Source organism: Schistocerca americana, chromosome X, assembly GCF_021461395.2.
Source record: "Schistocerca americana isolate TAMUIC-IGC-003095 chromosome X, iqSchAmer2.1, whole genome shotgun sequence".
Taxonomy (NCBI): Eukaryota; Metazoa; Arthropoda; class Insecta; order Orthoptera; family Acrididae; genus Schistocerca; species Schistocerca americana.
This window is the reverse complement of record NC_060130.1, coordinates 740,595,145-740,619,837: the sequence shown is the minus strand read 5'-3', so window position 1 is coordinate 740,619,837 and position 24,693 is coordinate 740,595,145. Positions and strand designations below refer to the sequence as shown.

Below are 24,693 nucleotides of genomic sequence, written 5' to 3'. Positions count from 1 at the left end.
AATCTCGAGCCCAAAAGTCAGACACCAAGACTTCGAAAAAAGAGCATACTCGTGAAGATTTTTTACGTACCTCAACTTCACAACCATCGGTTCCTCCTTCATCTGAACAACATATTTCCAAGAAGGCTACTAAGAAACCCAGTTCATCTCCTTCTCCACCAAGGCGTGTCCCATCTACAGCACCACCTGGCGGAAATCGCCGTCGGCCGTCTTCTGCGTCGCCGAGGCGCACTGCTGGCGGCCGATCAACCGGCCGATCGCTGGTGGCAGGAGCTGCTCCTGAACAACCTATGGATCAGGATCTTCTGCCTTCGGCTGAATGCCATTCCATGCTGTCGGTCGCAAGCTCTGAGCAGTCGTTGAGTTGACGGCAACCTTGGTCACATTCCTCCATTTTCTGTTCACCCTATGTCCATTATCCACTGGAATATCCGCGGCATTCGAGCCAATCGGGATGAATTGTCGATCCTCTTACGATCCTACACGCCGGTCATCTTCTGTCTTCAGGAAACAAAGCTGCGTCCCCATGACCGCTTTGTTCTCCCCAATTTTCAGTCCGTCCGATTTGATCTCCCCTCTGTTGAAGGCACTCCAGCCCTTGGAGGACTCATGATTCTTCTCCATGATACTCGCCACTATCTCCCAATCCACTTAAACACTTCCTTCGAAGCTGTTGCTGTCCGTCTTTCCCTTTCTGGATATACCTTTTCTCTTTGTACTGTATACATTCCATCGTCCACACCAATGGCACAAGCTTATTTCCTTCATCTTCTTGGTTAGCTTCCACCCCCCTTTTTGCTGGTTGGGGACTTCAGTGCCCACCACCCGCTTTGAGGATCTCCACATCCTTGTCCGCGTGGCTCACTATTGCTAGACGTCTTCCACCAAGCGGATCTAGTTTGCCTCAACACTGGGGTCCCTACATTTTTGTCTGCCTCCACGACAAATTTCTCTCATTTGGACCTTTCGGTCGGTACTGTTCCGCTAGCTCGGCGCTTCGAATGGTTCGCCCTTGATGATACACACTCGAATGACCACTTTCCATGTGTCCTTAGCCTGCAGCCTCAACTGCCATATATGCGCCCGCGACGCTGGAAGTTTGCCCAAGCCGATTGGACACTTTTTTCGTCTCTAGCGACATTCGATGACCGTCACTTTCCCAGCGTCGACGATGAGGTCACACATATTACCGACTTTATTCTTACAACTGCGGAACGTTCAATACCACGCACCTCCGAATTGCCCCGGCGCCCCCCAGTTCCTTGGTGGAACGAGGCGTGCCGTGACGCAATACGTGAGCGGCGACGTGCTCTTCGCGTTTTCCGCCACCATCCTACTTTGGCCAACTGTATCCGCTATAAGCAGTTCCGTGCGCGATGCCGTCGCGTCATCCGCGATAGCAAGAAGGCAAGCTGGAAATTCTTTATTAGCTCATTTAACACCTTCACTCCCTCCTCGGAAGTTTGGAGTCGGCTTCGACGGTTATCAGGTGCGCCTAGTTTCTCCCCGGTCTCTGGGCTCACTGTCGCGCATGATACATTAGTGGACCCCGTCGCAATTTCTAACTCATTGGGTCAGCACTTTGCTGAGATTTCGAGCTCTTCAAATTACCCGCCAGCGTTTCTCCCGAAGAAACGTGCAGCGGAAGTGCGACCTCTTGCTTTCTCCTCTCAAAATCGCGAAAGCTACAATACTGTTTTCTCCATGCGGGAACTCCAACATGCACTCTCTTCTTCTCGCTCCTCCGCCCCAGGACCGGATGGTATCCACGTCCAAATGTTGCTGCATTTATCAACCCATAGTCTGCGTTACCTCCTTCGCCTTTATAATCGAATTTGGACCGACAGTACTTTTCCCAGACGATGGCGGGAAGCTATCGTCGTTCCTGTTCCGAAACCTGGAAAGGACAAACATCTCCCCTCTAGCTATCGCCCCATTTCTCTCACGAGTAGTGTATGTAAGGTTTTGGAGCGTATGGTGAATTGCCGTTTAGCTTGGTGGCTGGAGTCCCGCAGTCTTTTAACACCTGCCCAATGCGGATTCCGAAAGCATCGTTCTGCAGTTGACCATCTTGTTGCTCTCTCTTCACTTATATCATGAACAATTTTCTCCGGAAACGCCAAACAGTAGCAATATTTTTTGATCTGGAGAGAGCATACGATACCTGTTGGAGGACAGGCATCCTCCGCACACTGTTCTCTTGGGGCTTACGAGGTCGGCTGCCCCTTTTTCTTCGCGAATTTATGGCAGAGCGCACATTTAGAGTGCGGGTGAACACTACTCTCTCCCGTACTTTCTCCCAAGAAAACGGGGTACCCCAGGGCTCCGTGCTGAGTGTTGTACTGTTTGCCATTGCCATAAATCCAATTATGGATTGTCTCCTTCCTGATGTCTCGGGCTCCCTCTTTGTGGACGATTTTGCGATCTACTACAGCTCTCAACGGACCAGCCTTCTTGAACGACGTCTTCAAGGATGTCTCGATCGCCTCCACTCTCGGAGCATCGAAACCGGCTTCCGTTTTTCTCCCAGTAAGACCGTTTGTGTTAATTTTTGGCGACGTAAGGAGTTTCTTCCACCCTCCTTACATCTAGGACCTGTCAACCTTCCGTTTTCGGACGTCGCTAAATTCTTGGGTCTTACGTTTGACAGAAAACTGTGCTGGTCCTCCCACGTTTCCTATCTTTCGGCTCGCTGTCTGCGATCCCTCAACACCCTCCGTGTCCTGAATGGTACCTCCTGGGGAGCGGACCGAGTGGTCCTTCTCCGCCTCTATCGCGCCTTAGTGCGCTCGAAATTGGACTATGGAAGCATAGTCTACTCCTCTGCTCGGCCGTCTATTTTTCGGCGTCTCGACTCTATCCACCACCGTGGATTACGTTTAGTGTCTGCAGCTTTTTACACCAGCCCTGTGGAAAGCCTTTATGCTGAGACTGCTGAACCTCCGCTGTCCAATCGGCGAGCAGTCCTTCTGAGTCGTTTTGATAGCCATCTGTCTTCCATGCCTGCTAATCCAGCCCATGACATTTTTTTCGACGACTCCTTTGATGTAGGGTATGCAGGCCGCCCCTCCTCCCTACTACCACCGGGAGTACGCTTCTGTCAACTGCTCCATTCTCTTTCCTTCCGCTTTCCTAAAACCTTCTTGACAACTTGGGGTACAGCACCGCCTTGGGTCCGTCCCCGGATCTGCCTGCTCCGTGACCTTTGTCAGTTTCCCAAGGATGGTACCCGTTCACTTGTTTATCGTCGGGCATTTTCTGCTCTATGTACACAAATGAAGGAAGCCACATTTATTTACACTGATGGCTCAAAAACATCGTTTGGTGTAGGGAGTGCCTATATTGTTGGCGACACCCCAAATCAATTTCGGCTTCCCAACCAGTGTTCGGTTTATACTGCGGAGCTTTACGCTGTTCTCCAGGCTGTCCACTACATCCGCCGCCATCAGCGGATACAGTATGTTATCTGTTCAGATTCTCTCAGCTCTCTCCTCAGTCTCCAAGCTCTTTACCCTGTCCACCCTCTGGTCCCCCGGATTCAGGACTGCCTGCGCTTGCTCCACCTGGGGGGGGGGGGGGGGGGGGGGGCGGGGATCTCGGTGGCGTTCCTCTGGCTCCCGGGACACGTTGGTATCTGTGGAAATGAGGCGGCCGATATAGCGGTCAAGACTGCAGTCTCTCTTCTTCGGCCAGCTATTCAAACGATTCCCATCGCCGATCTACGGAGCGTTTTATGTCGTCGTGTTGTTATTTTATGGCACGCACATTGGTCGACACTTCCCTATAATAAATTGCGGGACGTGAAAGCTCTTCCTTGTGCTTGGACCTCTTCCTCCCGAACGCGTCGTCGGGAGGAGGTAATTTTAACTAGACTCCAGATAGGGCACTGTCTTTTTAGCCATCGACACCTTTTAAGCGGCGATCCTTCCCCACTCTGTCCCCACTGCTCTCAGCTGTGGACGGTAAGACACCTTTTAATTGAGTGCCCCTATTTTACTCCGTTACGCGCCCGTCTACGGCTGTCGCCTGATATATGGTCAATTTTAGCAGATGACACGCGCTCGGCTGATCGCGTTCTCGAGTTTATTAGTGCCAGTGAAATGACGTCAGTCATCTGAAGCTTCATTTGAGGACAACCAACCCCTTTCTGTAGTGGATGTTTATGTCTTCCTTCTGCTTTTAGTTTCTCCAATTTTTTGAGTTTCGTTCCCATTGCTGCTGGTTTCCATTTTCGGTTTTTTACTATTTCCTAAGTCACGGACCGGGCGCTAATGACCATAGCAGTTTTGCGCCCTAAAACCAAAACTAAAAAAAAAAAACAAAAAATTAAAGAACACACACACACACACACACACACACACACACACACACACACTAAAGCCAACATAGAGCTAATGAGACAAGTTCTAAAATGGTTCAAATGGCTCTAAGCACTATGGGACTTAACATCTGGGGGTCATCAGTCCCCTAGACTAGAACTGCTCTTCGAAGTCTTTTGTCTTGTCTGACAGAATTACAGTGTCTTCTCCCTGAACTTCAGTTCCTTCTTGAAATTTTTCTTCGGTTTCTTTTGGTACTTGCTCGGTGTACAGTCTGAATAACGTAGGGCATAGACTTTAACCCTACCTCACTGCTTTCTCAACCACGGCTTCTCTTTCTTGGCCCTTGAATCTTCATAACTGCCATCTGATTTCTTACAAGTTGTAAATAACCCTTCGCTCCCTGTATTTATTTCAAAGAGTTTATTCCAATCAACATTATCAAATACTATCTATAAATCTACAAATGCTCTAAACGAAAGTTGACCTATCTTCAATCAACCTTGTAACAGAAGTCGTAGGGTCAGTATTGCCTTGCATGTTCCATTTCTCCGGAATCTAAACTGAAATTCCCCCGATGTCGGCTTCTGCCAGTTTTTTTCATTATTCGGTAAATAATTCGTGTCAATATTTTGCAGCCATGATTTATTAAACTGATGGTTCGGTAATATTTACACCTTTCAGCAGCTGCCTTCCTGGGAAATGAAATTACAGCATTACATAATTCTTGAAGTCTGAGTGTATTTCACCTGCCTCATGTATCTTGAACAGTAGTGGGATAGTTCAGTCAGGGCTGCGTATCCCAAGGATCTCAATAATTCTGAAGGAATGTCGCGTACTCGAGGTGCCTTGTTTCGACTTTGGTCGTTCAGTGTTCTGTCAAATACTTCTCGCAGTTTCGCTCGTTATTTATGAAACTTAATTTTGATATTAAAGTTGCTCATAAAATGAAATTACATGAAAAAATGAGAACCTTGTACAAAGACTGGAATCCATAAAAAGTTAGCTGAAAACATGTAAAGTGCCAGAAGACGGATGAAAAGGACTCAGGTTCCATCCGAAATCAGTTCTAGGATATCTATTTGCTACTTGTGAGTTGTTTCACTTCTCGCAGTATTTGTTAATGTGAAAAATGACGATTTGCATCGTGGTTTGGGTTCAACGTTGAATTCTATGTTGCTCCATAACTGACTATGGCAACGGCCTTGCCGCAGTAGATACACCGGTTCCCGTACGATCACCGAAGTTAAGCGCTGTCGGGCGTGGCCGGCACTTGGATGGGTGACCATCCGGGCCGCCATGCGCTGTTGCCATTTTTCGGGGTGCACTCAGCCTCGTGATGCCAATTGAGGAGCTACTCGACCGATTAGTAGCGGCTCCGGTCCAAGAAAACCATCATAACGACCGGCAGAACGGTGTGCTGACCACACGCCCCTCCTATCGGCATCCTCAATGAGGGTGACACGGCGGTCGGATGGTCCCGATGGGCCACTTGTGGCCTGAAGACGGAGTGTCATAACTGACTGGAGAAGTCGGTCCGAAGGCACCTCCAGTAGGCGTTCAAAGAAGCCTTCGGGTTGATAACAGCGTTGACTTTTTCATTACGGACGCCGTCAAATTGACTGTGTCACTCTGCTCACGTATGCTTTTACGAACAAGTTAATAAACTCCTAACATGTCGCATCGGCCGCATAATCATCCTTATTGGACACTGTAGAGCGTCTATATTAGGCCATAGACCAGTGAACGCTACACAGACTTCCTTCCACTCGGTCGCTGACGTCCACAGAAATTGGTAGAGAGTTCCTCTAGAAACAAGCTATTTGTTTTATGCACCCATTGTGTATCGGACCGCAGTTATACGATGAGCTACGGGCGAGTTAACTCGGTAATTACTCGTTCGGGACAGGTGTTTTTCCTACATCAGAACTGTGTGTGGATGTGTGTACAAGGGAGGTAGCGCGTAATATTAACGGAATTAAATTTAGTTCCGCTAATGAACAGCGCCTCTTCTGCTGTCTTGTTTGCAGTGTAATTTAATGTCGTGTAAATGTTCATCAGATAGCATAAGAGGCCATGAATACACTGTGCTTAACAACAGCCGAATGTTTTGTACCTATACTCATCCTTCATAACCGAAAGTACAATGGTGTGCAAAATTTAAGGACGACAGTAACCTTCCCGTGATGTATGACTGCCCAGTAACATAGCTCGATGAAACTTGGACCATACATAGAAAGAAGTGATGCAGGATACTACAGAACGTAATCGAAATAAATACACAATGAGACGAACAAGAATCACACTTTTAATCAAAGACTGTAATTGCACTGAAGTCACCGCGATTTACACTACTGGCCATTAAAATTGCTACACCACGAAGATGACTTGCTACAGACACGAAATTTGACAGACAGGAAGAAGATGCTGTGATATGCAAATGATTAGCTTTTCAGAGCATTCACACAAGGTTGGCGCCGGTGGCGACACCTACAACGTGCTGACATGAGGAAAGTTTCCAACCGACTTCTCATACACAAACAGCAATTGACCGGCGTTGCCTGGTGAAACGTTATTGGGATGCCTCGTGGAAGGAGGAGAAATGCGTACCACCACGTTTCCGACTTTGATAAACGTCGGACTGTAGCCTATCGCGGTTGCGGTTTATCGTATCGCGACATTGCTGCTCGCGTAGGTCGAGATGCAATGACTGTTAGCAGAATATGGAATCGGTGGGTTCAGGAGGGCAATACGGAACGCCGTGCTGGATCCCAGAGGCCTCGTATCACTACCAGTCGAGATGACAGGCATCTTGTCCGCATGGCTGTAACGGATCGTGCAGCCACGTCTCTATCCCTGAGTCAACAGATGGGGACGTTTGCAAGACAACAACCATCTGCAGGAACAGTTCGACGATGTTTGCAGCAGCATGGACTATCAGCTCGGAGACCATGGCTGCGGTTACCCTTGACGCTGCGTCACCGACAAGAGCGCCTGCGATGGTGTACTCAACGACGAACCTGGGTGCACGAATGGCAAAACGTCATTTTTTCGGATGAATCCAGGTTCTGTTTGCAGCATCATGATGGTCGCATCGCGGTGAACGCACGTTGGAAGCTTGTATTCGTCTCCCGGCGTGATGGTATGGGGTACCGTTGGTTACACGTCTCGGTCACCTCTTGTTCGCATTGACGGCACTTTGAACAGTGGACGTTACATTTCAGATGTGGTACGACCCGTGGCTCTACCCTTCATTCGATCCCTGCGAAACCCTACATTTCAGCAGGATAACGCACGACCGCATGTTGCAGGTCCTGTACGGGCCTTTCTGGATACAGAAAATGTTCGACTGCTGCCCTGGGCAGCACATTCTCCAGATCTCTCACCAATTGAAAACGTCTGGTCAATGGTGGCCGACCAACTGGCTCGTCACAATACGTCAGTCTCTACTCTTGATGAACTGTGGTATCGTGTTGAAGCTGCATGGGCAGCTGTACCTGTATACGCCACCCAAGCTCTGTTTGGCTCAATTACCAGGCGTATCAAGGCTGTTATTACGGCTAGAGGTGGTTGTTTTGTGTACTGATTTCTCAGGATCTGTGCACCCAAATTGCGTAAAAATATAATCACATGTCAGTTCTAGTATAATATATTTGTCCAATGAATACCCGTTTATCATCTGCATTTCTTCTTGGTGTAGCAGTTTTAATGACCAGTAATGTATGATAGTCCCCTGGACATTGAAAAAAGCGGGACATGGATCTTAGTAGGGAGTGTGATCACCACGGACGGCATTGAATGCTGCGCAACGAGCTCCTATGCTGTTGCTATAGCGCATTCCATTCCTCCACCAGAGCGATTAACAACAGCTGGATGGTCTTTGATGCACGTGAACGTGGTGCATTACGTCTCACCAACACGTCCCACACGCGGTCGATTGGATGTAAGTCGGGGGAACGGGCTGGCCAGTCCATTCGCCGTATATCCTCTCGTTCCATTGGCCTCCTCCACCTAAGGTGTTCGCTGCGATTGCGCTTTGTCATCCATAAAAATGAAATTGGGGCCGAACGCACCCCTCAAACGACGCAGGAGAGGAGTACAGTGTCACAATAACGTTCAGTAGTGAGTGTACCGTGTTAAAGATTTGGAGGTCAGTACGCTCATGCAAGTATTATACTTTCCCACACCATAATACGAGGGTTGTCCACAAAGTAAGTTCCGATCAGTCGCGAAATGGAAACCACAGTGAAAACCAGAAACGTTTTATTTTCAACGGTTAGGTACACCTTCCACCTACTTCTCTACATAGTCGCCGCTCCATCTTCGTGTTTTGTCGTAGTGTTGTATCAACTTTCCAGTATCCTCGTCATAGAAAGCAGTCCCCCATTCTTTCGGCCAGTTATCTGCACTGCTCTGCAGCTCGTTGTCTGTGGAAAAATTTTGTCTTCATAACCAGCGGTTCTTGTGAGCATAGATGAGACTCAGGGGGAGCCAATTACGGAGCGTATTGTGGGTAATCAAACACTTCTCATCGGAAACGCTGCAGAATCGTCTTCATTGCCCCTGCAGTGTGCGGTCGAGAATTAGCATGAAGAAGGAACTGCTCGACAGTTGTGTTATGTGGGCTGCATGACAGGCGAAATCTCTAACCAGGCCCTCATACTTTGCGGGAGGCTATTCCCTACGCATCCGTACGTGCTCACTGTTCACCCAAAACTGAAAAGAGCGACGCGACACGATCGACGGGCGTACTAGAGGCACTGCCCAACACATCTGTGCAAAGCTTTACCGGATTTTCCCAGTGGTGTCCATTTCGCGACCGATCTGAACTTACTTTCTGGACAACCCTCGTACTTGGACGACCAAGACGATCTTGTTCGACAATGTTCCTGGTTGCATTACGCGTCCCCACGTCTCCTCATATGACGGCAGGTCGAGAATCACTACTGAGACTCCTCATTCTAGAAGATTACGCGACCACATTCCTCTTTGGTCCTGCCTCTGTGCTGTTCGCACCATCGCAAACGGTACTGCCGACCAGCGGGTGTCATCGGAAGACAGCGTACAGATCATCGGGCAACGGGACCGCCCCTAAGCAATCCCCGTGCCATTGTAAAGCGCGAGACTGGGTGCATTTCATTCCTGTTAAATTTTGTTGCAATTACACCCGCTGTTTGATGTTAGTCCGTTTTGTCTGTTGCACAATGTAGCGGTCATTTGCTGCTGTAGTTGACAGTGGTTGACCACCTCCTCTCCTGTGATTGAGAACGCTTCCCGTGCGCGTGAGCAATACAATACTCCTGAGCAACACTCATCACACTTCGTGCTTCTTTCAGTTTCCGGATGATTCTTACTGCGAATACAACCAAATGTTGTCTCCTCGCCATTTTTTAACGAAGAACAGCACTACAGTGCACCGTAACTGCTAGCTGATTGACACGTATTGCCTTATCCCGTTCCTTCAACTGCCACGTTTTGCAGGGCCAGCCCCGTTTTGCTCTATAGTCCAGCTGACCTCACGCCACGTGACTTTCAGCTTTCTGTGCACGATTGGGAGACCTCTCCCACACTTCGGGTTCATTTCCTCCGAGTAGTTAATATTTTATGTTACTTCATCTATCTCGTCCTTCAGTTTAGCAGAGCAGTGTAGGATGACGTTTAGTGGGGGTACAGAGATGTGCCGGCGGATGAGAGGGAAGGGCTCGAGGCACAGCTGACAGGAACAGCGAGCAGGAAGAGCGTCGGCGCCTTAAGAGGCTGTGAGCGCAGAGGGCCTCAATGCGTTTGACCTCTGGTCGCCGCAGCGGGCGCGCCGCTGCCGCGTCTCGAATAATGCAGCCAGGCGACGGCTGGCGAGGCGCCTGTCTCTCACACACGACACGAAGGGGGCCGACGACAAATCCTAATATACACTACGTGATCAAAAGCATCGGGACGCCCCCAAAAAACATACGTTTTTCATATTAGGTGATTTGTGCTGCCATATACTGCCTGGTACATCCATATCGGCTGATCCCGGTGGAGGTTCGAGTCCTCCTTCGAGCATGGGTGTGTGTGTGTGTGTTTGTCCTTAGAATAATTTAGGTTAAGTAGTGTGTAAGCTTAGGGACTGATGACCTTAGCAGTTAAGTCCCATAAGATTTCACACACATTACATCCATATCAGCGACCTCAGTAGTCATTAAACATCGTGGGAGAGCAGAATGGGGCGCTCCCCGGAACTCACGGACTTCGAAATTCGTCAGGTGATTGGGTATCACTTGTGTCATACACCTGCACGCGAGATTTCCCCACTCCGAAACATCCCTAGGTCCACTGTTTCCGATGTGATAGTGAAATGGAAACGTGAAGGGACACATACAGCACAAAAGCGTACAGGCCGACCTCGTCTGTTGATTGACAGAGACCGCCAACAGTTGAAGAGGGTCATAATGTGTAACAGGCAGACATCTATCCAGACCATCTCACAGGAATTCTAAACTGCATCAGGATCCACTGGAAGTACGATCACAGTCAGGCGGCAGGTGAGAAAACTTAGATTTCATAGTCGAGCGGCTGCTCATAAGCCACACATCACGTCGGTAAATACCAAATGACGCCTCGCTTGGTGTAAGGAGCGTAAACATTAGACGATTGAGAAGTGGAGAAACGTTGTGTGGAGTGACGAATCACGGTACACAATGCTGCGATCCGATGGCAGGGTGTGCGTATGGCGAATGCCCGGTGAACGTCCTCTGCCAGCGTGTGTATTGCCAGCAGTAAAATTCGGAGGCGGTGGTGTTAAGGTGTGGCCGTGTTTTTCATGGGAAAGGCTTGCCCCCCCCCCCTTGTTGTTTAGCGTGGCACTGTCACAGAATAGGCCTACTTTGATGTTTTAAGCACCTTCTTGCTTCCCACTGTTGAAGAACAATTCGGGGATGCTGATTGCATCTTTCAACACGATCGAGCACCTGTTCACAATACACGGCCTGTGGCGGAGCGGTTACACGACAATAAATCCCTATAATGGACTTGCCTGCACAGAGTCCTGACCTGAATCCTATAGAACACCTTTAGGATGTTTTGGAACGCCGACTTCGTGCCAGGCCTCACCGACCCACATCGATACCTCTCCTCATTGCAACGCTCCCTGAAGAATGGTCTGCCATTCCCCAAGAAACCCTATAGCACCTGACTGAACATATGTCTGCGAGAGTGGAAGCTGTCATCAAGGCTGAGGGTGGGCCATCACCATACTGAATTCCAGCATTACCGATGGAGAGCGCCACGAACTTGTAAGTCATTTTCAGCCAGGTGTTCGGACGTTTTTGATCACATAGTGTATCTTTACCTCATTTGTCGCCGTTTCATTGCTTTTGCTTAAACTGTCGGGGATGATCTTTTCAATAACTATCCTCAATAGATGGCAAGTTGTGCATTTTCGTAATAGGCTTACGGGTCTGTTGAATCATTGGCACCGCTTACGCTTTTAACTGGTACGAATCGCGATGCAATGTGTTCAATAAAGACCCTGGAAAGCTACATGCTTTTTGCGAGGACGATGCTAAAAAAGGATATTCAAATATGTTAATGATTGTACCGAGCGAGGTGGCGCAGTGGTTAGCACACTGGACTCGCATTCGGGAGGACGACGGTTCAATCCCGTCTCCGGCCATCCTGATTTAGGTTTTCCGTGATTTCCCTAAATCGTTTCAGGCAAATGCCGGGATGGTTCCTTTGAAAGGGCACGGCCGATTTCCTTCCCCATCCTTCCATAACCCGAGCTTGCGCTCCGTCTCTAATGACCTCGTTGTCGACGGGACGTTAAACACCACTAACCTACCCCTGTTAATGATACACATCATTTCTAGGCACCCAGGGGTGCAGTAGAGTTCCCAGTCGGTTGTATTAATGACACTGTCTTAAGAAAATCTTAGCGTATCGTAAGTAGCATGCACTGAATACGTTTTAAAGTGAATAATAAGGAATCAGCATTGCGAAACGAGAAACACTGTGAACTGTTTTGCGTGTGACGTCTGCTGCTCGCTTTCTCACAGCACTTGCTGTACTGCAAGCAATGCACTAGCACTAATAAGGTAGACATTACCTGTAACGCTTTAACAAATACAGTTTACTTAGCTTGCAGCTTTCTATTTCACGAGTGTGAATTATACATGAGCGAAGATAAAACGAAATACGTGCGTAAACGTGTTACCTACCATTAAAGATGGATGCACTGAACATTCGCATTCCACATTTGCAAGTTTTGAATAATGATTATGCTGCTGATAATAATAATAATAATAATAATAATAATAATAATAATAATAATCGGACAGCTAACACAATTTATAAGAAATGAAATGTCAGAAAAAAAACGAAAAAGGTTAGGTAAAATCTCACAACAGGAAGCGATAGAGCAATTAGATGAAAAGAAGCAGAAATTACAAGCATTGGCCAAACGACTTAGAAGATACAAAAAAAGTGAAAATAGAAGGAAACAAAACCAAACATTCAACACAAACCAAAATAAATTTTACCAGACAGTAGATAACACACACATTAAAATAGACAATCCACCAAACATAACAGACGCGGAACACTTCTGGAGCAACATACGGTCAAACCCGGTACAACATAACAGGCATGCACGGTGGATACAAGTAGAAACAGACACATACAAGATGATACCACAAATGCCTGGAGTGATAATTTTGCAACATGGAAGTCATCCAAGCAATTAATTCTACTCACAATTGGAAAGCCCCTGGAAAAGATAAAATAGCAAATTCCTGGCTAAAGAAGTTCACCTCAACACATTCACATCTAACTAAATTATTTAACAGTTACATTGCAGACCCATACACATTCCCTGATACACTTACACATGGAATAACTTATCTGAAACCTAAAGATCAAGCAGACACAGCGAACCCAGCTAAACATCGCCCCATAACATGCCTACCAACAATATACAAAATATTAACTTCAGTCATTACACAGAAATTAATGACACATACAACACAGAACAAAATCATAAATGAAGAACAAAGAGGCTGTTGCAAAGGAGCACGAGGATGTAAAGAGCAACTGATAATAGATGCAGAGGTGACATATCAAGCTAAAACTAAACAAAGGTCGCTACACTACGCATACATTGATTACCAAAAAGCTTTTGATAGTGTACCCCACTCATGGTTACTACAAATATTGGAAATATACAAAGTAGATCCTAAATTGATACAGTTCCTAAACATAGTAATGAAAAATTGGAAAACCACACTTAATCTCCAAACAAATTCAAATAATATCACATCACAGCAAATACAGATTAAACGTGGAATATACCAAGGAGACTCATTAAGTCCTTTCTGGTTCTGCCTTGCTCTGAACCCACTATCCAACTTGCTAAATAATACAAATTATGGATACAATATTACTGGAACATACCCACACAAAATCACACATTTGCTATACATGGATGATCTAAAACTACTGGCAGCAACAAATCAACAACTCAACCAATTACTAAAGATAACAGAAGTATTCAGCAATGATATAAATATGGCTTTTGGAACAGACAAATGTAAGAAAAATAGCATAGTCAAGGGAAAACACACTAAACAAGAAGATTACATATTGGATAACCACAGTGACTGCATAGAAGCGATGGAAAAAAACAGATGCCTATAAATATCTAGGATACAGACAAAAAATACGAATAGATAATACAAATATTAAAGAAGAACTAAAAGAAAAATACAGACAAAGACTAACAAAAATACTGAAAACAGAATTGACAGCAAGAAACAAGACAAAAGCTATAAATACTTATGGTTTATAATTTATATAAAAAACAGCTACCAGCCACATGTATGGTTTAAAAAGGTTTATTATCTTCAGACCATGACCAGTTTCGGATTTTTCTTTACAAATCCATCTTCAGATGGCAGATTACAAGCATTCTTAGTTGGACCTAGTACCATTATTGACCTACTCATTTGGAGTAGTGAAATGGAGTAACACAGACCTAGAAGCACTCAATACACTTACACGATCACAATGCCACAAATATAGAATACATCACATACATTCAGCAACTGAAAGATTCACATTAAGCAGAAAGGAAGGAGGAAGGGGATTTATCGACATAAAAAACCTACATTATGGACAGGTAGACAATTTAAGAAAATTCTTTCTAGAACGAGCGGAAACTAGCAAAATACACAAAGCAATCACTCATATAAATACATCGGCTACACCACGCAATTTCATAACCACTTCTACTACCCTTTAGATCACATAACATATACAGATACGAAGAAAGTAAATTGGAAAAAGAAAACACTACATGGCAAGCACCCGTATCATCTAACACAGCCACACATTGATCAAGACGCATCCAACACATGGCTAAGAAAAGGCAATATATACAGTGAGACGGAAGGATTCATGATTGCAATACAGGATCAAACAATAAACACCAGATATTACAGCAAGCATATTATTAAAGATCCCAATACCACAACAGATAAATGCAGACTTTGCAAACAACAAATAGAAACAGTAGATCACATCACAAGTGGATGTACAATGCTAGCAAATACAGAATACCCCAGAAGACATGACAACGTAGCAAAAATAATACATCAAAAGCTTGCCTTACAACATAAACTTATAAAACAACATGTTCCCACATACAAGTATGCACCACAAAATGTACTGGAGAATGATGAATACAAATTATACTGGAACAGAACCATTATAACAGATAAAACAACGCCACATAACAAACCTGACATCATACTCACCAATAAAAAGAAGAAATTAACACAACTAATCGAAATATCCATACCCAATACAACAAATATACAAAAGAAAACAGGAGAAAAAATTGAAAAATACATCCAACTGGCTGAGGAAGTCAAGGACATGTGGCATCAGGATAAAGTTGACATTATACCAATTGTACTATCAACTACAGGAGTCATACCACACAATATCCACCAGTACGTCAATGCAATACAGCTGCATCCAAACTTATATATACAACTACAGAAACCCGTAATTATTGATACATGTTCAATGACCCGAAAGTTCCTAAATGCAATGGAACATATACCGTACAGTTAAAAGGAAGTGACGCTTGATCAAGGTCCGCGTCACTTTCCATTTTTAACCAGACCTAAGGTCTGAGAAAGGAAAGAAGATAATAATAATCAGCTTCTTATACAGCCGAAACCTTGTTCCTGAGTGACTCTAAAGGTCTCGCCAAAGCAATGGAAAAGAGAGAGCGCAAAATCATAAGACGGAAAATGGAATACCTTTACGAGAACAGCACTCATAAAAAGATCCAACAAATCAGTTTTCAGTCAAGTAGAAAAACTCGCAGAAACTATCTACAAAAGCCGGGCGGAATCATGTCACCTCAAACGAATGGACACACACAGGATGACCAAGTAGATATTCAACTTAAACCAAAAAACCGCAATGCTTGGTTTACAAGCAGCAAAGAGCAGCCTCAAAAATAGTGGCACCACGTGCATATATGCGAACGTCTGTGGTCTTGGATACAAGGGGAGAAGGGAATGAAAGAATAGGAATTAGAAAGAAACTGCTGTGAAATAAAAAGAGCAGTAACCAAAATAAAAGCAGTCTGTTCGAAAGTGCATATTTTTGCGTTTCTGTAGAATTAAATTTGTTCTGCTGGGTAACATTCAGTATCGTGGCGAAATTGAAATTCCTACATTAGCCGCAATCGGGCACTTTAATAAATTCATTGGCGACAGTGAAAATTTGTACTGACCTGGACTCGAACCTACATTTCCCGCTTTACCCAAATGGTGGCCTTAACAGCTTCGGCTATCAGAGCACGTTTCCCGTCCGGCCCAAAGTTCCAATTTGTCGCGCACTACATAAAATTGGAAATTTGTGGTAAGGACTTTGGGACCAAACTGCTAACGTCATCGGTCCCTAGGCTTACACACTACTTAATCTAACTTACACTAAGGACAACATACACACACCCATGCCCGAGAGAGGACTCGAACCTCCGACGGGGGGATCCCCGCGGACCGTGACAAGGCGCCGCAGACCGCGTGGCTACCACACGCGCGGCGCGCACTACGTACCTAGCGTCAGTAGCCCGTTATGCATATTGTTCTAAGCCTCACGCTTATTCCAGCAAGAGGTCGGACGAAGAATGCATCTGTACTGAGTGATCCTGTCGAGGCGCATATGTTTATAAGAGTGGTGTCTTCTTTCGGACATATTCGTTCGCACATAAAAACAAAATCTGTACCCTGTTGTCCCACGGCGAGTTTTGTCACATGCTTGGAACGTTCTTAGCTCTGCCGTCGAAAAGGTAGTTGAAATCTTGCTGCTCAAGCTAGTACCACGCTTCAACACCGGCCATTCTGGGGTCATCCAGTGCGTCAGTAGGGTTCCTTCTCCTCCGGTTTTCAACTGGTCCCAAGCATGTTTGGTCATGCTCATGTCAACAGACACCACAGATGTTTCCATTCGGTTGCTTGCTGCCTATCGGAGGAAGGTTCTCAGGAGGTAGACGCGGTACTCTCATGCACTATCTTCTTGAAAGACGAATCCATTGCTGAAATGTTGACCGAAAGACTGGATATTGAGCTGGAGGATCTCTTTCCGATACTGAACAACCCTAAAATTACCCTCGATGGCGATGAGATGTTTCAGACTTAACATCCGAAAACATGCTGAACTCGTGAGACCTTATACCTGAGACGTACATTTGTCCAGGCCCCTTCCATACTCCTTTGCGACGATCATCGGGCGATATAAATACCGTGCATTCGTCGGTGAGGAGAGCCCTGTGCCTCTGATACAGATTCCATGCCAGGTGTTCCTTTGCCCACATTATTCCTGCACCACGGCGCTGACGGGGAGGTTTGTACCATAATGTGACCACCATCTGTCACGGTACGCAGCTATACACACAGAGGGCGCCAAACGCCAGGCAATATCTAATAGCTTGGTGCCACAAAGTTATGATCAGTCGTGACGTAGATAGCGCACATAATACAACTCACAAATAATTCGCTCCATGCGTCAATAGAAAGTCAAACGCCACAGAGGGCGGTGAGATGAGGGTCTACTTGCTGCATCCGCCAAATAGTTAGGAGATAAAACATTCTTCCACCGATCGCGGATCAAAGCGACCGCACAGCTGAACTCTGCCAGTTGTCGCAGTTCAACAGTTGTCTCACATCAGTAGTTGTCGCAGAATACCAGTTATCTACAGTTGTCGCAGTTATAATCCTGTCGCTATCAACCCACGATTATAGGAGAGTCAATACCGAGTGTCTAAAGCATTTAACTGTACTTCAGTCTGAAGTACAAATTGTCCAACAGCAGTCCAGACGCAACAGCTATTAGATTAGTTAAACAACGTTCACTGAGTTAAGTTAGAGAAGGTTCAGAACCTTTACTAAAGTGGATGCCTGTTCATCACACTAAGATCAGCGTTTGTGTACTTATTCTTTTAACAAATAATGGTTCATTATTATTCAGTGTGTTGCTAACCTACATCTACATCGATACTCTGCAGATCACATTTAAATGTCTGGCAGAGGATTCATCGACCCACCTTCACAATTCTCTATTATTCCAATCTGGTACAGCGCGCGGAAAGAACGAACACATATATCTTTCCGTACGAGCTCTGATTTCCCTTATTTTATCATGGAGATCGTTTCTCCCTGTGTAGATCGGCGTCAGCAAAATAGTTCATAATGGTTCAAATGGCTCTGAGCTCTATGGGACTTAAGTTCTCAGGTCATCAATCCCCTAGAACTTAGAACTACTTCAACCTAACTAACCTACGGACATCACACACATCCATGCCCGAGGCAGGATTGGAACCTGCGACCGTAGCGGTCGCGCGCTTCCAGACTGTAGCGCCTAGAACCGCTCGACCACTCCAGCCGAGAACAAAATAGTTTCGCATTCGGAGGAGAAAGGTGGTGATTGGAATTTCGTGAGAAGATTGTTGCGCAACGAAAAACGCCTTTGTTTTAATGATGTCCATCCAAAGTACTGTATCATTTCAGTGACACTCTCTCCCCTATTTCGCGATAATACAAAGCGTGCTGTCCTCCTTTGTATTTTAGTTTATGATCGCCCTGCGATAAATCTAGCTGCAGGCGTGCAAGCACACCACCTAAATACTGCAACTACTTCTGTGGTAGGGGATTCCCTTCCTGCTACCTTTTATGTTGGGCGCCAAAACTGGTTGGCGAATCCAACATACTGCAGTTCCTTAATGGACGCCTAGAGGCAAGAGTGATCTTACGGAGACGGTGGTGTATTGTATTAGTCGATACAACTCACCCAGTTGCCTCCAAGAAAGCAGCTAGCTTTTGCTGGGGATACATGCAAGTCACAATTTCTAGGTAGCGATCAACAGGTGGTGTTGAACGAAGACGACTACTACCATGGCGATCGTGAATGTTTTGCGTCTCACGATAGCGAATGAATGTAGGAATGACATCACTATGGCGAATGCCGGTTCAACGCGCAACTTCCTGTGCTAAAAACCCCTTTGGCCGTAAAGGGACAATCTTCGCATGGTCTGCGTTTGAAGCGACCCTTCGAGGCATGTTCCCAAACTGATCAGTGTACACAAGTCGCATTGTTCCGTTCACGATTGGAGACACGTTGCGCTCTGCTGAATTACATTGAGAATAAAGATGTACACTCTCAATTACACAGGTACTGTGCGTAACCATTTTCTATGGTGAAAAGAGTGTCTGGAAAGAAATACCCGATAAAAAAACTATATAAAGTGAGGAGGATGGTTAACAAATTCGTTAGAGTAGTTTATAAAATTCCATTAGGGTAAACGTTGGTATGAAGCTCAAGAAAGAAATAATGAAACCAAAATACGAGGCACTAATGTGTTCTAAAATTCAGTATTGTTGATGGCAAATAATTCGGTAACTATTACCCCGTAGGGCTTCATTTCACTGCTATTTCGTTGCTTAATGTCAGGGGTAGGCTTTCACCTCATCGTATAGCGTAACTCGCTGTGCGCTAACTGCCGAGAAAGGGAAGATCGAATCCGCGCGGTGGGCTTGTACACTAGCCTGCTCGAGTGCAGTTTCTGGGCTGCTTCCTACGCACGTTCAGGCAAATGCTGTGTTGGTCCTCGAATTTCGCCTCATAGAATACGATACACAAACAGTTAAAATAATGGTAACACACATGCGAAGTTTACTCGATTCACAGACAGAGAGCGCACTCGACGTCACTCCCTCACGTAACGTTGACGACTGACGTCAGGAAGCGCATGAGGCCACAAAGTTGAACGATTAAATTAAATTTACCTAATCCTGAAAAAGCGGGGGCCCGTACTATACGGGATAATGGCTGGGGAAAAGAGAAAGAGAGAGAATCATATTGGTAAACTCATCACTAATTTGTGGTCAACGGTGAATGGAATCAGTTTTTGTTGGACCTGAAGCACGAGGTAGAGATGTCGCTCGGTTTTTGGGCCAATTTATCGGATAAGTGACGGACTTTCTATTTCACCTTAAAGATCAGAGCCCTGGAAAAGTTTCTCGAGAAGAAAATAGTTATGTAGGCAAGAGCAGCCTCGTGGTTTTTAGGATTAGATTTTTTGTATAGAAAAGAGCACCTTCGTGCTGATATAGGTCTGGTTGCAGACTGTCATCGCAATGCGAGAATCATAATGCTGTGGTCTAAAACGCTTTAACACGCACCTGTGTCTACTTGTTACTGTACAAAACTCTTTGTCAAAGACCAAGCTAGAAAGAATTATGTAAGTCTGCAGGCTTTCGTGGCCGTTGTCACTGAAGTTAAAATCTTCTGGGTTGTTAGGCCGCGTCATATTTTCTTCTAAAACAATCGACGTTTCGACCCCTCTGCTGGGATATTCTTCAGGATGTTTCTGTGCTCTAGCAGTAGTGGGCACCGAAACATCCTCAAGAAGATCCGCAGCAGAGGGGTCGAAACCTCTATTATTTTAGAAGGAAATATGACGCGGCCTAACAACCCAGAAGATTTTAACTTCAGGAGGAATTACTCCATGCAGCGCACCATTTCTTCCGCTGCCCATCTCCCACTCCCTCCTCTCTCTCTCTCTCTCTCTCTCTCTCTCTCTCTCTCTTTCTCTTTCTTTCTCTTTCTGCGACGCCACACACTCTCTCTCACACACTCATATCCTTTCCGACGCGACCGACAAGGAATGCGGCTGGTAATACAGAAAGCCGGTTTCACCCAAGACGCACCTGAGTCACACGCTGAATGCAATAATTCCGTTATAATCCTGCTGCAGAGATTTTCTTCTCGGAAAGGGCGTATGCCGGACCTAATCTACTTCCATGGTGGCTGCTTGTACACGTCTCCTTCGTGGTACAGGACAGGTGTCACAAGGGTTCCCAGGAGAATACGTTTGTACTTGATTCTTACGCACACAGAATTACTTTTAGGGAAATTCTGGTCGAGAGGCACGAAAAACGGGTGAAATTGTTTTTTTTTTTTCATACGAAGAGTGTTTTTATTAAAAAGGGAGTTTCACCTCGAACCCGGGAACCCGGGCGTGGGAAGCGAGAACGCTACCGCACGACCACGAGCTGCGGACTGCATGCGTTCGACTCCATTGCAGATAGAATAATGTGAAAATGAATAAAGTGGAATTTAGAAGAATTGAAAATGTTCTAATTCAAAGACAGATAGTGTCGAGAATCATAAACTTTTCTTCATCAATATTATTTTATGAGCAATATCTCCCACTGTATGAAAGTACTCATAAAAACAGTTCTTAAAATGCTGACATACTACATTCCTGTATGTGGTTTCTAATAGCACTTTTTTCAAATCTCAGTTTCTGTTAATGTAAAAAAATGAAATTTTTTATCTTCTCTCTTACAGCCAAAACTATAAAATCAGAGGCTGCTTGTGGGGTTTAACTAGGCATAAAAATTTGTAACACGTACATTTTTATCAAAATTCGTATCAAGTTCTGTACATTCTTTTCTAACACATTTTAATAAACAAAATATTGCTCACAGTACCAGTGGAAATGTGACAGCTACGCTCCTACATTCATAGTCACAAATGACAGATATTTCCAAACACACTGCAGAGGCCACACAGAAAAATTCATATTTCAGATAGTCCTGTAATGCCTTCTGCAGCCAACACGAGGATGCGCATAATTGAAACAACATGATCATTCACAGTATTTGAATCCACACTTTACAAAATCAGTCCAAAATGCTCCTTTTTGACATTTAGAAAAGATACTCAGTGAGACCACATGTCAATTAATTAAAACAGTGTACATATGGATACAATAGTTCCAACAATGTGTGAATTTTGTGAATAAATACATAATGTGTTTATGATAAATGATGGTGGTGGCGGTGGTGGTGGCAATGGCCAAAAAGTTGCACCATAGCAGTTCACACTTTCATAGACTGCAGCAAGATAACTACAATCACATGGTACAGACCAGCACTTGTATAGAAAATCACAAGATCTTGTTTTAAGCAGCAGCAATACATCAAAAGCCTTCTTGATGCTAGCGAGTTTCCATTTTCGCCTGGAGGATTTCAAGTTGCCTTTTCGCTTCACACTGTGGAAAGTTGTCGAGTGAAACGGAAATAATATCCGGTGTTCGCCAAGGAAGTGTTATAGGCCCTCTATTGTTCATGATCTATATTAACGACATAGGAGACAATCTCAGGAGCCGTCTTAGATTGTTTGCAGATGCTGCTGCCATTTACCGTCTTGTAACGTCATCAGATGACCAAAACGAACTGCTGTGCGGTGTGGGATCCACATCAGATGGGACTGACGGCTGACATCGAAAAAGTACAAAGAAGGGCAGCTCGTTTTGTATTATTGCGAAGTAGGAGAGAGAGTGCTACAGACATGATACGTGAACTGAAGTGGCAAGCATTAAAACGAAGGCGCTTTTCGTTGCGACGGGATCTTCTCATGAAATTTCAATCATCAGTTTTCTCCTCCGATTACGAAAACATTATGTTGGCACCCACCTGCATAGGGAGAAATGATCATCACGATAAAATAAGAGAAATCAGGGCTCGCACAGAAAAATTTAAGTGTTCGTTTTTCCTGCGCGTCGTTAGAGTGTGGAACGGTAGACAGACAGCTTGAAGGTGGTTCATTGAACCCTCTGCCAGGCACTTTATTGTGAATAGCAGAGTAATTACGTAGATTTAAATGGAGATAAACTCCTTTTAAATATTTTTGACATACCACCAACAGTGGAGTCACTAATCAGGGTGATATACCATTGCACTTTTAGCAAGGAAAGCACGAAACGTCAGTGGATTCGGGAACCCTTGCTGAAGTGTAAATTTAGTGATTTCATTGCAAAATCGGAGTAAGTGAATGCGAACATTGCTAGTAATTCTGTAGTTGCGCAGCGGTAGTATGGAAAAACGCCTAGGATTGGCATTGTGACTGCCCATCTTTCCGTTTCATAGCATCACGCAAGCAATAAATTTGAATTTTCTGATTTTCCAGATTCCTTCATGCAGCCGACGGAAATCACTTAATTCGCTCACGTAAAAGAAGTCAGATCCGTGATACCTACCCACACCTCGACAGAAGAGCAATTTGTATTTCACTCCTTTTCTGTTTCATTCCTCGTGACAGTGATACGGTTTGTGAAATCCTGAATTCGAACAGTGCCAACATTTAATGGAAATGCACGGAGCTGTAAAACGTAAAAGCACACGAGTATTCTGAAACGCTATAAACGGAAACAAACTAAATATATCAGACAAGCGGACTGAAAATGTAACTAGATTGTCGAATCACGGAGCGGGCGCAGTCTAGGCTAATAGCATTGATATTTGCGTCATGTCATTTGACACCTGCGAGCACGGTAATTTCGTTTCTCGCTCCGAAATAAGTTTGTTACGCACGTCGCAGATACGATTGCAGGTGCACATGCTGCAGTTCGCAACTGAGCTCTGATACGGACGGAAAAGGAACGACCAGTTGTCGAACAAGCTTAGCTACACAACGTTTAGCTCTGCGACCTTGGATACTCGTTTTATTTATGCAGTCTGACGAAGTTAACTCCCTTGCCGCATTTGTTTTTATTTCCGTCCACTTTCTTGTCGTATATGTTGCACGAAACTGGTTTTTAAGAACTTGCTACTGTTGGCTAACGCCGGCAGTTCTTCCCAACTATCTCTTCCCCTCCTCCCTTCTTACTAACTCCTAAAACATGTTACGAGACTCTGACGAAACATTTTTAATGAGATTTCTTTTTTCGCTGTTAAATATTTTCTTTTCTACTTCATATATAATCCGAGCTGTGTGTTATTCGCGTCGGATAGTTAGAAACTCCAGCCATGAAAACTGTTCTGCCAGTATTGTAAATGGACCTCCTGGAAGGCAACCGAAAACAAAAAGTCATGACCGACTACTGTCGGATTTTTGAAGTCGAAAAGAAGCAGAAAGAACTGTGGATCGGCACGAATAATCTGTAGAACGAGTTACGTCGCATGCGGGAACGTATGACCTAACAAAATAAGTTACGTTACGTGAATAAATGTTTTGAATTTTACTTGTTGAATTCCCCATTATCACTAAAGATTGGGCACGTTTTCCGTCTCAGATGTGTTCCATCGGGTTGAGACAAGACGAATTTTGGGGCCAAGACATCAACGTGAGTTCAGTATGTTGCTCCTCAAATCACTACAGCACGATTCTGGTCTTGTGACTCGGACAGTTGACTTAATTATGCTCAATGCAATCGTAATAATCCATGCCGTTGGTTCAAAATGGGAATACGTATGGGTTGTCTGCTGCGGAGCCCATGTTCATCAACGTGCCTGATCGGTCTACTCTGAAGCACTTGAGCCTGTGCCAGCATTTTACTCTGACGCCAAATGTTCCGCAGATCGCTGTATGTCCTGCTACACAGAGCAGGTAAAGACATGTCCTCCACTTCGTGTGAGGAGGTGTTGACGTTCAACACCTTATCGCCTACTCGTAGTCTCTCCGTCCATCAACGACTTTCAATACATGCGCATCACAGTAGCATGCGGAGATGGTCATTCCCAGGAGTCGGGCAATAATTATCTGCGCCGGCCGCTGGTGGCCGAGCGGTTCTGGCGCTACAGTCTGGAACCGCGCGACCGCTACGGTCGCAGGTTCGAATCCTGCCTCGGGCATGGATGTTTGTGTTGTCCTTAGGTTAGTTAGGTTTAAGTAGTTCTAAGTTCTAGGGGACTTATGACCTCAGTAGTTGAGTCCCATAGTGCTCAGAGCCATTTGAACCAATAATTATCTGCCCTTTCGTCAAAGTTGCTCATGTCAGTGGATTTCCTCAGTTGGACCCATATCGTTGCTACAGTGA

The 24,693-nt window shown here is 45.2% G+C and overlaps 1 protein-coding gene and 1 pseudogene across 2 annotated transcripts in view; both read left to right on the top strand.

The window, feature by feature from the left end:
- Positions 1-24,693, top strand: part of LOC124556856 (plexin-A4) — a 973,893-nt gene that overhangs the window by 666,052 nt on the left and 283,148 nt on the right. The window lies entirely within an intron of this gene.
- LOC124557107 lies at positions 5,515-5,632 on the top strand (annotated as a pseudogene).